This window comes from Sciurus vulgaris (genome assembly GCF_902686455.1).
Source record: "Sciurus vulgaris genome assembly, chromosome: 3".
In the NCBI taxonomy this organism is placed as follows: Eukaryota; Metazoa; Chordata; class Mammalia; order Rodentia; family Sciuridae; genus Sciurus; species Sciurus vulgaris.
Window position 1 is genome coordinate 112,584,185 of NC_136463.1, and position 16,650 is coordinate 112,600,834.

General features: G+C 39.5%; 1 long non-coding RNA gene across 2 annotated transcripts in view; it reads left to right on the forward strand.

The window, feature by feature from the left end:
• Positions 1 to 16,650, forward strand: part of LOC306656535 — a 48,570-nt gene that overhangs the window by 11,328 nt on the left and 20,592 nt on the right. The window contains exon 4 of one of the 2 annotated variants that reach the window (XR_013762552.1): positions 5,131 to 5,235. The exons of the other annotated variant lie outside the window; for it this stretch is intronic. This is a non-coding gene — a long non-coding RNA (uncharacterized lncRNA). The remainder of the gene's footprint in view (positions 1 to 5,130; positions 5,236 to 16,650) is intronic. 2 annotated transcript variants of the gene reach the window in all.

Consider the following 16,650-nt stretch of genomic DNA (forward strand, 5'->3'; position numbering starts at 1 on the left):
TAGTTTTTCAACTGTTAAAGAAATAAGTCTTGAAAGTCTCCAGTGAATCCTCCCTATAGAAGTAATTAATCAATATAAAGTAGAATTCAAGTCTTCTAATTCAATTCTATCATGCCCTTTCCCATATATACTACCATTTTACAATCTTTGTCGTCTAAGTTTCTGGTGATTAAGAAAATATTAGAAACATTTTAAAATCTTCTTCTATATTTATTTATAAGTCCTAGTAGTTCCCAACAGTTAGGATTTAGAATGTACACATTTCTTCTTCCATTTTTCTTGTTTTAAATTATTTATTTATTTATTTAGGTAGTGGGGATTGAGCCCAGGGGCTCTAAGCTACAACTCCAGCCTTTTTATCTTTATTTTGAGACAATTTTGCTAAATTGTTTGAATTCTCGCTAAATTGAGACTGACCTCAAACTTGAGATCCTTTTGGCTCAGCCTCCCCAACGGGCTGGGATTACAGCTGTGGGCACTATAATATTATTTAATATGACCCTAAAATTTAATATGGCACTGGGTATTTAGCCCACTGCCTGACATGTGTGAGTCAGTGCTCTATCACTGAGCCACATTCCCAGCCCAGTTTTCTTTTCTTGATACCTAGTCTATTGAACTTACTCTCTAGATGTTACTTTCTAGATGTTAATTGAAAAACTTAAGTTTTCCTAAAACCAAAATAAATAAACAAGTCTCATAATAGATCAATAAAAAGTACTAGTGCTTTTACTCAAAATTTGAAGCAAAAGTAATCGAGCAAAAAAATTATGCGCATAAAATTATTCTGAAAATATGACTTCTGAAAATTAAGAGTAAGCATTAAAAACTTGGAAAAACTCAAAAACAAATAATAGGTTCTATTGATTTACTGTATTTTCTCTTAGCTAAGCAGGGCATATAGTTTTCTATTGGAGATACAACTAGTGCATGAAATAGTGCGATATGTGAAATAAAACCTTTCTATTTGGCCAGGAAGCAGGAAGGTGGAGAGGACACAGAGGAAATGAAGGCCAAAAACACATCCATATCCTTTCCTAGCCATTTCTTTCTTTTATTCTCTCTCTCTCTCTTTTTTTTTTTTTTTTTTTGTACCAGGGATGATCCATGGTACAATCTACCCATGGCTTCGTACCCAGCCACATCCCCAATCCTTTTTACTTTAAGATAGGGTCTCGCAAAGTTGCTTAGGGCCTCACTAAGTTGCTCTCTCTTTTTAAATATAAGGTGCTGGGGGCCTCATGACTGCTAGGTAAGCAGCTCTACCACTGAGCTACATCCCCTTCCTTATCCATTTTTTTAAATCTCTAAAGATGGGAGAAGCAAAACTTAAATCCATTTCAATGGCTCCAGCTTTGTCCTTTAAAAGACTTTAATAAAGTCAACCAATAAATTCAACAAATCATTAAAATAAGCAGTTTGGGTTAATAGAGGCTTTTACTTACACACACACACACACACACACACACACACACACACACACACACACACATATATATTTAAGTCTTTCTGTGACTAAGGATTATCACTTTCAAGCACAACTTCCTCATGAAAGTGAACAATTCTTGGACACACTTTCACTTCTGTTCTTACAAGGCTGTTAGTCCAAGGGCCCCCTGCCACTCCGTGGTGTTTGTTGATTTCAATCTTCAGACATATCTTAAGAGGTTTTAAAACATTGCTGCTACGGTGGAGTAGCAAACAGATTCTGTGTGGTTGCTACGGATTTTTTTCTTTTTTTAAATAAGAGAAAAAAACCACATTGTTTTGAAAAACATGTTTTAAAAATAATTTTATAGATTGCAGATTTTGTAAATGATCATGTTAATTGTTGGGAGGGGGTTCCCAACCTTGTTAATGTCCCCTTAGCATTAGGCTTTTGTTCCCCAGCCTTGAATATGTCATTTTCTCCCACAGACTGCATTTCTAGGGGTATAATTGCTGTCTCCATGTAAAAGACAACTCATGTGCATAAATTTCCACTCACTAAAAGGAGACTCTGCCTCCCCTCATTTTAATGCAGATGTGATCCAGGGGGTAGGGTTACACTTACTTCCCCAAGCAAATGAAACAGATTACACATTAAATATTGTCTTTGGAACCAGGTGCACAGAAACAACCAATTACCTAGACAGCTCATCAAGTCCTGATATGTTTACCACATTGTTTTTGTTTTCTCTTTAAACATTTGGTGAATTATTCTGAAGCTTTCATTTCTCTGTAATGAACAGAATATGCTTATTAATAAAGGCCCCTTTTGTGTGATTCACTAACAGTTGAGTCACAAAAACCTTTAAAACCATGTTTGAAAGTTTCTGAACTGAACTTAAGTTCCTGTGAAAACAAAGCTTTATTACTACAAAAAGGATACTGCTTCTGGTTCTTTTCTAAATAATTGGTTTCTAAAATGACTTAAAGGAGAAGGGACATGAGCTTGTGAAGGAGAGAGAGTGGGTGATGCTTCTGTTCTTCTTCTAGGCTTTTTTTGATTGTTCATAAGGGACGGTATCCATGCAAACTTATCAGATTTTGGTCATTGCTCGTTATATCATCTTGAATTTTTTGCATATTATGGTTTCTTTAATTAGTTTGAAATACAGATAAACTCAAGAACTCTTTTAAAACTTGTTTCTGTTATTCCAAGGGATTTTTACCACTTCCTGAAGAGGGACTGATTTAGATTTCCACAAGGTCATTAACCTTCAAAGAATGTGAAGAATACATGGGGGTGGTGGGCAAAGATGTAATGGGTGGAAACCATTAGGAAGTTTGGAGGCAGGGGCCTTTGTGGTGGGGGCCCCTGACAGTGGCTGGTGGGAGGGACCATTGGGAGAGGGGAGCAGGGAGATGTTGGAAACCCCCCAAAAAGGCTCAGTGTATATGGCTTGGAAAGCAACCATCTGTTTGTTGGTTGAGTGATTAAGCAGGACTGACTTGCTGACAGTGTACCAGACAAGCCCTTAAACCATTTATCCTCCTAGTCTCCTTTGGAAGTTAGAGGGAGCTCTAAGGAAAGTAGGAGGAAATGCACAACAGAAAAAAGTCTATCTCTGTGTTCATGGGGGAAAAGGAGAGGGAGAAGGAAACTAAATATAAGCCTTTTGTTTTTTCTTTTGAGTAAAGCAAATTGAAAGAAGATAAGACTTTTTAAAAAATTTTTCTTTCTACTGGGGATGAACCCAGGGGCACTTTACCACTGAGATACTACAGTTACATCACCACCTTTTTTTTTTTTCTTCTTCTTTTTTTTTTTTTTTTTTTTTTTGAGACAGCGTCTCACTAAGTTGTTGAGGGCCTCATGCTGAATTGCTGAGATTGACCTAGATCCTCCTGTCTCAGTTTCCCCAGTTGCTGGGATTATAGGCATGCACCACCATACCAGCAATAGGATAATCTTTAAGCTGTGAGGGTGGAAATCATCAAGAATACTTCAAGTTATTCTCATACATTTTAGTCAAAGTAGCTGGTGGTCTGCAGAGAGCAATTTGACTTTTTCTTGTAAAATTATAAATGTACATATACTTTGACCTTGCAATTCTATTCAAAGAATATTTTCTCCCCCATCCTTACCTGATTATAAAATGATGCACGTACAAGGTTTGCATTGCAGTACTGTATAGAAAAGCAAAGAATGAAAAAAATGCTAAATGTCCAGCAATAGTATACTGAGTTGCTAAATTATGATACATCCTTACAGTGGAATAATATAAAGCTTTTAAAAATAATAATATGGAAGTTTCTAATGTATTTGTAAGAACTAAGCTCCTCAAAATATTGGTAAATTAAAAAAAATTACTGCAAGGATACAAAAATGGATTGTATACTACAATTTCAGTTAAAAAAGAAGGAAGCAATCTGGGCATGGTGGCACATTCCTGTATGTAATCCCAGCAACTCTGGAGGCTGAGGCAGAAAAATCTCATGTTCAAAGTCAGCCTCAGCAACTTAGTGAGGTCTGAACAACTTAGTGAAGTCTATCGCAAAATAAAAAATAAAAAGGGCTGGAAATGTGACTCAGTCATTAAGTGCCCCCTGAGTTCAATCCCCAATACCAAAAAAAAAAAAAAAAAAGGAAGTAAATGTAAAATACAATCTATATTGGCTAACATAATTGGGCAAAATTCTCAGAGATAGGGTGAAGGCATGGAAATTATAGGAAGCAAACGACAGGGCAAGATGTTTGACTGTTTTGAACAGAGCTAAAGACTTTGTGAATAAATTACCTACTAAAAAATGTAAAAGAGGAAATAGTTGCCGGACATGGAATAAGGTAGTCTTGGATCTGTATACTGGTTCCAGCACTTTCTGATTCTATAAGTTTGCTTGTCTATAAAGCAGAGTAGACAATTCTGCCTGCTTCTGAAGGAGCTGAGAACATTACCTGAGAACATGCACATTACCTACAACGGGGTGGTACAGTACATTCAGTGGTACAGTACATTCCACAATCCTGGGGGTTACCATTATTCTTCTGATTGACATTTTTCCTACCTTTCTTATAAATAACTGGGTATGCTGGGTACAGTGACACATGCCTATAATCCCATCAGCTGGGGAGGCTGAGTCAGGAGGATGGCAAGTTCAAAGTCAGCATTAGCAACTTTGTGAAACTCTGTCCCTAAATAAAATATAAAAAAATGACTAGAGATGTGGCTCAACAGTTAAGTACCCTGAGTTCAATACCTGGTATCTAAATAAATAAATAGTTATATGAAGGAAAAGGTGGAGAATCATGGTGGTAGATTCAGAAGAGAATTCCAAAAACATTTTCAGCTCCAGTCAGGCTTATTAGCAAATGCCTGTAATCACAGCAACTCGGGAGGCAGAGGCAGGAGGAAAGGAAATTCACCCTTCAGCAATTTAGTGAGACTCTCAGCAATTTAGTAGGACTCTGTTTCAAAATAAAAGATGTAGCTCTGTGGTAAAACACCCCTGGGTCTGATCCCCAGTATCAATAAATAAATAAATAAATAAATAAAAAATTTTTTCAGCTCCACAGAAGTCTGCGGAAGAAATCAATATCATCAGAGACATTTATAGAAACCCCATGTGCACCTGGCACTCTTCTCTTCAGATTTAACAAATAAGACCTCTCTCCTGAGTTTTCTATCATGTACTTCTTTTTCCAAGTTCTGCAGTGGAAAGCAGAGAGATGTTGATTGGTCTCACTTGGGGCAGTTTCCTGTCTCTGGACCAGTTGGAAAAGAGGCCGGTGAGGAATGGCAGCTCTCAAAGGTACCACTTTGTTGGGGTGGGAAGCTGCAGCTCCCAAGGACGAGGAGTTGAGCTGATAAACACAATAGGTCCCAACTACAGAAATAATTGAAGTATATATATATTTTTTTAAAAAGTCGTGATGGGGCTAAGTGGAGAAGTAAATATTTGCTGTACCACATACATACTCATAGGCAGCAGGCTGGGTGGTTTCCTCTGGGCTTGCAGTGAGGGAAGAGGGTGTGCCTTGCAAAAATATAGAGGATATGACCTAACAGCTTGACCGTTAACCTACGATCTCAAGAAAGCAGAGAAACAAGTGGATATCACCTTCAATATAAGCTCCCCAAACCTCCAGGAGTTCACAAATGGATGTCAAATGGGCATAAAAACCCAGAAATTCTACAAAAGTTTGTATATGGGAATAAACATTTTCCCACAACTTTCATCAGATTCTCAAAGAGGTCTGTGATCCAAAAAGGATCATAAGCCCCTACCATACAAAGATGATCAGGCACCATGACCCAAGAATCGTAATTAACCCTACACTGGGAATTTGAGGCCCACACACTAAAACTTTTCAAAAAACATAAGGAAAGAACAGAAGAATCTCTGCTCTGCTCCACTTGCTTTCTAAGCAACACTCTTGTACTCATTTTGTTTTGCCATATTAACATTTATTATTTACTGAATATTCTTCATCAAGTATGTTCAGTTTTAAACTTAATGCCTAGTTTAACTTCATTCTAAGAAAAAATACCTGTGAAATTGGGGGTATATTGGGCTATGGGCAGGTAGTTTTCTCTATTACATATTTGAATACATTTATTACTGTCAAAATTTAAAGATATTCCTATCATTTCCAAAATCATTCATACATGCACAGAGGTGAGCTTATGGCACTTTGGAAAATCCTCTTTCTAAATATTCTGAAAATCCCATCAGGCATCCATTTTATAGATGAAGAACTTTAGGCAGGAGACAATTAGGGTAACTTATCAGCACTTCTAAGCAAATATGGAAAACTTTGTCAGATACGGGGCAAGGCTGATCTGCTAATGATTCCGCCATGCTGTCTGTCTTACGGCTATGCAGACAGTTAAAGAGATTTTAAGATGCTCTCTCACACATTTTTCCACTACTACATAAAGAGAATCAACTAGACTAAAAACCTGATCAATTTAATACTCTGGTAATGATCCCAGCAACTGAGGAAGGAGGGTGGAAGCCAGTGAGTTTCTTTCTACTCAAATTCCATCTCATTTTTATTTTCTCTTAATGTTTTTTTTTTTTTTTTTTTGAATCCCAAGTTCCAAAACCTGTCCCCTATTATGCAGTGCAAACGAGAACAGATGGGGAAAAGTTATGTTGGAAAGGGCTTTGGAGGGCCACAGAGAAGAGAAATATGACTACTCAATGTGTCACACACCAACTTGCAGCTGCCACCAGCCCTTCCACACGAGCTGCGTATGGAACCAGCCCGTGGAGCTCTGAAGGAGCAGGCGCACTGCAGGATGGGAGTGCAATTAGAGACATTCTCTGTGCTTGTGTTTCCTTGAAAATATGAATAAAGAGTGGAGCAGCAGCACAGCCAACAAAAGAGAAATAAATCCAAAGGCAAGCCTGGAAAATGGTTAGCTGTACTCTGAACCGTCCCAAATGTGAACCAATAATTGACTTTATCCAGCCTTTTTTATATCAAAAAATGCCTCAGCGTGTTTCAAAGCCACCATTCAGGTCTTCTCTCTGTCTAGGAATTGTCATTCTAGAAAGGTCATGCTAGCTCACATCATGATGTGGCCTTCCAACAAGTATTTTTCAGTATTCACAGGGTGCTTATGAGTTCCCTAAATATTTCAAGTGTGAGGCAGCTGACCTGCTTTCAAATTGCAGTTCTGCCAGTTCCTACCTGTGAGGTTTCAGGCAAGTCACCCAACTTCTCTGAGCCTGGGGTCCATCATGTATAAAACAGAGGTCACATGACTTACCCTCAAGGTAATGTAGATAAATGACTGGCACAAGTGCATTGGTCAATTTACAGCAGCTCTCACTACTGTGGTTATAAGAAAGCATAAATGTCTCCTCATTTTTTGAATCCAACATAAACATAACACACAAGTGCACAACACACACACACACACACATTTCATATATGTGTGGCTAAGAATCTATACTAAGTAATTATAATATTAACATAGCTCAAGGGGCTGGGAGTATAGCTCAGTAGTAGAGTGTGCACTTAGCACATGTGAGGCTCTGATTCAATTCCCAGCACTCCCCCCAATAAAAAAAGTTAACATGGTTTAAATTATTTGATTCAAATAGTGATCAAGATCATACAGGAGATATCTGTGAAGAAATCCTATTGTTGTAAATGGTGGTTTTATTGAGTCCTGCAGGGTCTTTCTTTGAACTTCTGCCTGTCTTTATAGAGTGAGCATGCAAACACTTTGTATCAAAGAAGACTGCTTTTCCTCCCATGGTAGTTCATAAATTACCTAGATAGAACTATTTTCTTTCCTTTTTGGACTTTTAAATTAAATTTATTTTTTAACTGATATATGAGCATAAAAATCGTATGTATTTATGGAGTACTAAGAGATATTTCAATACATGTATATATTGTACGATGTTTAAATGAGGCTAAACATACCTAGCTCCTCAAATATTTACTATTTCCTTATGGTGAATAGATTAAAATCTTTTTCTTTTCTTTTTTTTTTAGATTAAAATCTTTATATGAGCATTGTTAAAATATAGATTCCTGCAGGTGGCACATGTCTGTAATCCCACCAGCTCAAGAGGCTGAGGCAGGAGGAGTGTGAGTTCAAAGCCAGCCTCAGCTATTTAGTGAAGCCTTCAACAATTTATCGAAACCCTGTCTCCAAATAAAATATTAAAAAGGGCTGGGGATGTGGCTCAGTGGTTAAGCACTCGTGGGATCAATCCCTGGTACCAAAAACAAAACAAAACAAACAAAAAACCAAAAGTAGTTTCCTGGGTATACCTCAGACAACTTTTTCAGCATCTCTAAGAGAGTTCAGGGATCTGTACTGTAGATAAAAGTTAGTGGTGATTCTTAAGCATGCTGAAGTTGAAGTGCCACTACCTCAAGGAATGGGTATAAGGATCATTCTAATTATAAGTGACATTCAACTACCTTCTCATTTTCACCACCAGGTCCAGAAATGCAGCAACTGCTAGTGGGACACCGAGTTCGGTGTTTGGCACACCTAGCTTGTCTTCCCCACAATCCTTGTTATCTCGTTTTGCACAGCGTTTAGTTCAGGCTAGACTATTTGTAGCATCCTTGTCCATAGGAGATATTAGTTTGGTTACAGTTTATCCTAAGAGGGTGGCCAGGCATTCCAGTATGCCCAGCATGTTTTTTGTTTATTGTTGTTGTTATTATTATTATTGTTATTATTATTATTTTGCAGTACTGGGGATTGAATCCAGGGCCTTGAGCATGCTAGGCAAGCACTACCACTGAGCTATATCTTCAATCCCTTTTATTTTTATTTGGAGACAGGGTCTTGCTAAGTTGCCCAGGCTGGCCTCAAACTTGTGATCCTCCTGCCTCAGGCTCCTGGTAGCTGGAATTATAGGTATGTGGCACCACACCTGGCCAATGAGGTCATTAATAGCACTCCATTTCATCTCCAAAGTGTCCCTGCTTGGATGGTAAATTACGTCATTACTCGAGGCCTAGAGGGTATCTAATTAGTACATGTATGCCATGAATAGGGACTGGCAAAACTTCTATGTTATTCATTAGTGTAGGGAAGTTATGCCTAACTTATCTTGGTAACAACGACCAGAGGGGTGCTGCTTTGGGCAAGTGATGTAGGAATGATCACAGAAAATTATGCTATTTCAAGTTATTCCATAAATTGGCATTAAGAAAAGCAGGGCATAGGAAAACTGAGAAATCTAGACTGGTTAATATCTCCTCTCTTGCCTGAGTAGCTGGGGGGAAAAAAGCATGGATCTTGACACCACACACAGTTATTTTCCTCCTTCCTGCTTGCTGGTTGTCATCTTGGGAAAGTTATTTAGTATCTTCAGACCTGCTTTACTCAGCTGTAGAAAAGATAATGAGGCTTACTTCAATTTGTGGGTAGTTGATGAAACATTTGTATAAAGCATGAAGCTGTATGACATGGTGTTCAATAATGGTAGTTTCTCCCTTATTCCTTCTGTCATGGCCACTCTGTGCTTCTGGGACACCAAGGTCATATGGCTTTTAAAATAAAGGGTCTTTGGGAGCAGCTGTGAGGATGCTGTGGAAATGGGGAGAGACTCAGGAGGCTAATGTCTCTCTTTCTTTTTTGACAAATTTGCAGACATACGTAGTTGTGAATGGAAAAGAAAATGAAGGACTAAAGGGATGAGTAATGATTAAAGACTGATCAGGAAAGGTGTAATTATGACCGTAAATGGTGAAGTAAATAGAGAAGAAATAAGGAAAGAGAGGGAAAGGAAAGGAAAGGAAAGGAGAGGAATGAGGAAGGGGGCTCAGGATCCAGCTGTTGATGGAGTGCTTGCCCAGCACACTTGAGGCCCTGAGTTCAGCAGCACAAACATACACACACACATACACACACACACACACACACACACACACACACACACACGAGAAGACAAGAAGAGAATGAAGGAGGGAGGAAGGAAAAGTATAAAAGGGGATGAGTTGTCATCTCTAGTTAGCAAAGCCTGACTAGAACATGGCATGACTTTTATAAAGGGTCCTACCAGCTCTTTAGGAGCATCCTGTGGATATGATGGTGCTGTTCATGGAACTGTAGCCTCTCAGCCATCCAGACTGCTGTTTGGGTGGGCGGGATGGAGAAATACTATTCTGTTAAAACTAAGAGCTTTGAAGTGGAGACAAACACAATCTGGTAGTATTACAGAGGCATTATTCACCCTGATGACTCACTTTCTGGCTCCCACACAGCAGAGGCAAGAAGTAACATTAGTGACCTTGAAGATGTTGGCCAAGTATAGACCCAGCCTTAGGCCTGATTTTTCAAATGGATGTGTGTGTGTGTGTGTGTGTGTGTGAGAGAGAGAGAGAGAGAGAGAGAGAGAGAGAGAGAGAGAGAGAGGATGAGAGAAAGAGAGAGAGAAAGGGGGGGAGAAAGAGAGAGAGAAAGGGGGGGGAGAATATGAGTAGACATGTTAAAGAGTAAGAATGTATGGCAAACAACTCCAAAAGTAGTACAAAACCTCTTAATATTTGAATAGCTAACTCAACTAAGTAGCAAGCACTTACAACGAGATTACCATTGTATGAGCAGGTCTCTGCTCAAAGCATTGATAAAGTGGTTCAATAATGATTATTTAAAATAATCATTCTTAGTTAAGAGATAAATATGAACTCCAGTCCCTCTTCCTGGGCTCAGTCCTCTCTCATCATTTCCATTCATCAAGACTCTTCATGAATCCAGTTTGCTGAGAGTAATGTTTTCTGAGTTCCCAGTCCACACACTGCTCTATGTTCAGAGCCTCTACACACACAATTCAAACAGATGCAGTTCCTAGGCCTTTGACAACATGCAAGAGAAAGCAGACAATAAGGAAAGGGTGCATCAGGCAGCTATAGGAATGGCAATCACGGCTTACAGCAGGTGGTTCCTGTGGACTAGCAAAAAATTATAGCCATGGCACCCAGTCATAGTTTCAGGTTGATAGAGACAATAGCTCTTGGAATTATGAGATCATTTGAAGCTGATTAGAAAAAGAGAGAACTGTAAGTGTTAGGTATTAAAGGGTTTCTGTTACTGAGTTTGCCACATGGAAAACCAAAAGATGGTAGTGGAAGGAACACAGAACTGAACAATTTCTCTGTCCACCATATTTATATGGACAAAGGAGAAAGATTTACTTGGAAAGGTAGACTTGAGATGACTGAGCTCATACAGTTTGTTCTTCATGTAGGTGAACTAAGTTTTATGATTGTTTCAGGCTACATTTGCCCCCTGCCCCAGCCTTTTTTTGGGGGGAGGGGATTAGAGAGATTGAACCCAGGGTGTGCTTTACCACTGAACTACAATTCCAGCTCTTGTTTTATTTTTCTTTTGAGACAAGGTCTTGTTCAGTTGCTCAGGCTGGCCTGGAACTTTTAATCCTCCTGCCTCATCCTTCTGGGTCATTGGGATTAGAGGGGCACACCACTGCACCAGACCCCTCTATGTTTTTATTATATTTAAAGTGCTTACTTTCAGGGTGCCTATAATAATTATAAGTAAGGTATTATTTGCTGAAAATTCATAGCTATCATTTCAACAAGCAAACAAGCAAAATATTCTTGAGACCATTTACTTTTCTTTCCTTTTTTTTCTTTCTCTTCTTTTTCCCCTCCCAGTACTAGGGATTGAATCCAGGGGCATTGTTTTACCACTGAGCTACATCCCAGCCCTTTTTATTTTTATTTTGAGATAGGATTATGCATAGTTGCCCAGGCTGGCCTTGAACTTGGGATCCTCCTGCCTCAGCCTGTTGAGTAACTGGCATTATTCAATGTGCCACTACACCTGAGGTCTTCATATGCTTCTTGCTACATCAAACTGTGTCTTCTGCTGTTTAGTAAAACTATCTACTATGAACGAGGTGTAGTGGTACACATCTGTAATACTAGCTATTAGGGAGGCTGAGACAGAAGGATTATGAATTTGAGGCCATCCTGTTCATCTCAGTAAAACCATCTCTCAAATAAAATTTTAAAAAGACTGGGTATACAGCTGAGTGGTAGAGTGCTTGCCTAGCAGGTGAGAGGCCCTTGGTTCAATCTCCACTACTCAGAAAAAATAAAATAGGAAAAAAAAAAAAAAAGCAAGTAAGCAAACCAAAGCTAGAATTTAGAAGCTTCTGGTATTGATCTCTATAATGTAACAACCAAAAAATTCTTAAGGTATTTTGGAATATCATTATAGCAGAGGTTGAGGAAAATTGACTTTGTTTGACTTTAATCAGGAAAAGTGCTTTTGAATCTCAAGTTCCCACCCTCAGTGTTGGTTCAGTCATGGAACCTAGGAACTTCTGGAACAAAAAGTCATAAATTTAAACAGAATTTAGATAAAGAGGATGAGGAGGAATCATGTATACTTGCTTCCATGAAATGCAAATTGGGAACAATATCCTACAAAAAGAGAACAATAATAAATCTCACATGAAGAGACTAGGAAGTCATCAAGAAAGCTGATACACACACAGCTATTTGACTCTATTTGTGATGTTTTATTTCACATACAAAGTGGTGAGTACATGAGTGTTTTATTATTCTCTATGCCTTTTTATTTTTCCTGAAATATTTTGTTTAAAAAATGCTTGGTATTGTTCTCCTTTTTTGAAATCTGTCATTTGCAATTTGATTTGTTGTTATCAATGAGTGGGAGGTAGAGAAGAGGCCTGGGTTCTGACATCTCCTTCCTTCTAGAAGGAGGAACCAGATCCCAGACCTTAGATCCTCAAGGATATTCTGCATGTCATCTTTGCCATTCTAGTGCTGCCTCCCCTCCGGGTCTCCATACCCGCTTTACATTTAGGAACTCAACTGCATCCTGCAATTTTCCACTGTCCTAGCCGCACCAAGGAGTGGGTGTAGTAGAAACTCAATATCCACTGGTATGTGTCATTGTTCCTGAGTCAACTTTGCTTTTCAAAAACACAATATGTTATTAAACAAAATCTCTCTCTTCTGTTCTGAACAACAGACTAGCAGTTTGGTTTTTTAATGTATACTTAAGAAAATAGTATACATGCTTAGTCCACTCAAAGACTAATCACTTGCCAAGGTTTATTGGAGTTGCTAGGGTGGATCCCCCCAGCCCATACCAATTCTCCAGTCACATAATGGCAACATTTTGCTATAAAAATGCTAACTTCTCTTCTGTTGTACTTCTGCTGTTATTCAAAAACAGCCAAATGGATGTTATTGAAATCCGGTCCCAAAAAAGGTTGAAATTGCTCCCCAGCTGGGCCTGAGACCCTGCGTGCCAAATTTCAGCCTAAAGAGAATTCTTATATTTGAGTCACTGTGAGCAGCTGAAAATATGAGGTTTGGGGTGGAAATGCTAACAGACTCTTAACTATCATTTTGCAAACCATGTGATTATAACACAATGCGAACCTCCTCTGGAGCAACTCTCTGGCAAAAGCAACAGAAACAAGACGTCTGGGCCCCAACCATGTTCTGCCTTTACAATCTTCCGCTGGGTTAGCAGCCGGCAGGGGAGGCCTGGCGGTGACACTGTCGACATAGTGATACTTGCTGGGGTTAGAAGAAGGGCCCTGTTGGTGAATTTCCATTGGATAACAGGAGCGTGTGCCGCTCATTCCTTTACAGGGCTCCTTGGAACAAGGGTCTGTGGTCACCCTTGCTTGTTCTGGAAGTGTTATCACCAACACAGTGCTTGATTCCAACCAGACACGAATTGTTTGCCACCTCTAGTCCCATTGGCTTAGTCACACTTGCTCCCATTCCAACTTGGCAAGAACGCCGGCACTGCTTGGCCACTTGCTTCTGTCATCTGGCATTTAAATGTGGGCTGAATCTCTCCTTAGTAACATTCAGGGCCACAAAGATGCTTTGGTTCCAGGCTTCAAATACATGCTTCAGGCAGTGAGTGCCCAAATTTAGGTAGAGATTCCACAGGCTGATCCATTCATGGAGACTGCACGTGGTGGAGACCTGTCAGAGGTTTTTGATGGCAGCCCCCAACCCCAGGGTGCTGTTTCTAGAAGTGCCCCTCACCATGCCTCTCTCTCTAGGACTGTGATGCAAAGCAAACTGCTCCCAAAGCTGTCAGACTGTGGCTGATCTGTTTCTGCCACTTTCTAGCCAGTCTATTTTGGGCAAGACAGTTAAGCACACTGAGTCTCAGTTTCCTCAGTTGGGACAGTACTTACCTTCCATCCACTATTAGGATCATGGAATGTGCTGCGTGTGTTGGCACATGCCTGTAATCCCAGTGACTTGAAAGGCTGAAGCAGGAGGATTGCAAGTTTGAGGCCAGCCTTAGCAATTCAGTGAGATCCTATCTCAAAATAAAAACTAAAAAGGAATGTAGCTTAGTGGTAAAACATCCCTGGGTTCAATTCCCAGTACCCAAAATAATAATAATAATTGTAGAATGTGAAAATGTTAATGTTTTCTAAATTCCAATGCATTATACACTTTTATTTTTTGGCAGTATTGGGGATCGAACTCATGGGTGCTCCACTACTGAGCTATCTCCCAGACCTTTTTCTTCTTATTTTATTTTGGGACAGGATATCACTAAATTTCCCAGGCTTGCCTTGAACTTGGGATTCTCTGGCCTCTATTTTCTGAGTGACTGGGATTATAGGCATGCATCACTGCACCTGGCTTGCAATTTATTGTACTCATTATCTCCAGTATCTTATCATAATTTCAAAATTCTAGTCTGAGTTTAAACTATAGTTGAAGCCATAGAAATGGATTTAAAAGATTTCCCATTAGAAACAGCAGGCCTATGAATTAGTATTTATTACATGCTTGCTATATACTCAGTTCTCTGTTAAGGACTATGGAAGATACATGGTAAGTGAAGACATGATCCCTAGCTTTAAGACAAACATGATTTGTGGAGCATAGTGGCACACACCTGTAATCCCAACCACTTGAGAGATTGAGGCAGGAGGATCGCAAGTCTGAAAACAGCCTCGGTAACTTAGCAAGACCTTGTCTTAAAATAAAAAGTGAAGGGCTGGGAACGTAGCTCAATGGTAGAGCACTTCTGACCTTAGTCTCTAGCACTGAAAAGAGAAGATGGTTTAGCACAAAACACAAGATCCTTGCTAATGATGTGAGAGAGTTCTAGATACATATAGTAGTAGTTGGGAATTGGAAAGAAGCTATGAGGGCTAGAGAAAAGGGATCCCTCCCTGGATAATGCTTGTGGTAGATTCTGTTTGTGTTTATTGAGGATCCCTTCTTTAGGAGGGTCTTAGTCTCCTCAGGCTGCTATAACAAAGTACCTTGGACTGAGTGGTTCATAAACAGTGGACACACATCTCTGACAGTATTAGAGCTGAGAAGACCAAGATGAAGACGCCAGCACATCTGATGTCTAATGAGGGCTTGCTGCCTTCTGCATAAGTGGTGCCCTCTGGTTGTGTCCTCATGTGGTGAACGCTCTCTCTCTGGCATCTTTTGCAAGAGTGCTAATTTCATTCATGAAAGCAAAGCCCTTCTGACTGCATCATCTCCCAAAGTCCTCTCCTCCTAATACCAGCACATTGGGAATCAGGTTTCAACATATGAATTTTGAAGAGATGCAAACATTCAGACTAACAAGAGGATTTGATCTTCTATTCTGCATGTGGTTTCGGTAAGTTTGCTAGTTACAGACTGGACCTCCCTGGCTTCAGCTGTAGGCATATTCTCTGAGCTTGGCTTAGTGTTTCCCATCCTTCTAGCTAGAACGATTGATTTGAAAAAGGGAATGGCACTTGATCCAAATCAGACCAATGAAAATCATTGACCTGCTGGGCATGGTGGCACACACCTATGATCTTAGTTACTCAGGAGGCCGAGGCAGGAGGATCCCACTTTTGAGACCAGCCTGGGCAACCTAGTGAGACTCTGTCTCAAAATAAATAAAAAGGACTAGAGATGTAGCAGAGTGGTAGAGTATTCCTGGGTTCAATACTCAGTACCAAAAAAAAAAAAAAACAAAGTCAGGCCCCAAGATATTATAAATTACAAATTTATCTCTTGTGGTTTGTGTAGAAGAGGGGATATTATTGTGGGTGTGGAGTTTTCTGTTGCCCTACTCCAGCCCCTTCAATATGGAGGAAAGAAGTCAGTGGAAGGGGAACATGAATTCCATGCAGGGTAAAGTACCTGGATCTGAGAGGAGGGATCTAACAGCACTTTTGGTATCTGACATTCCTCAGGCAACCTCTTCTGTTTTTTGTGAAACCAAATTTCCCTCTTGTGCCTAGGGAAGTTTGTTTTGAATTTTCTTTCAATTGCACTCGGAGTCATAGCTCTTAGAGAATAGGATTTGAATTGTATATTTTAAAAATGGGAAAGATTTTGATATGCCCCGGGGGGAAAGACAGCATTCTGAGCAAGTATAACTCCTTCGGTGAAGGTCCAGAGGTTAAGAATGAGCCTGGTATGCTTGGGGAATCTGAGAAAATCAGTCTGAATGGAGCAACTTGGAAAGGAGTAAATTGGGAATAAGCAAATTGGGTGAGTTATTAATGGAGAAATCAGTTTGAGAGGTTCTTCAATCTAGGAAAGAGTTGAGACTTGATTAAGAGGAAATGATGTTTCTTTCTTTTGTTTCTTTTTGGTTTTGGGAACCAAAAAGAACCCAGAGCTGCTTAATCCTCAGCCCTTTTATTTTTTATTTTGAAACAGAGTCTTTCTCAATTACTTAGGGTCTCGCTAAATTGCTG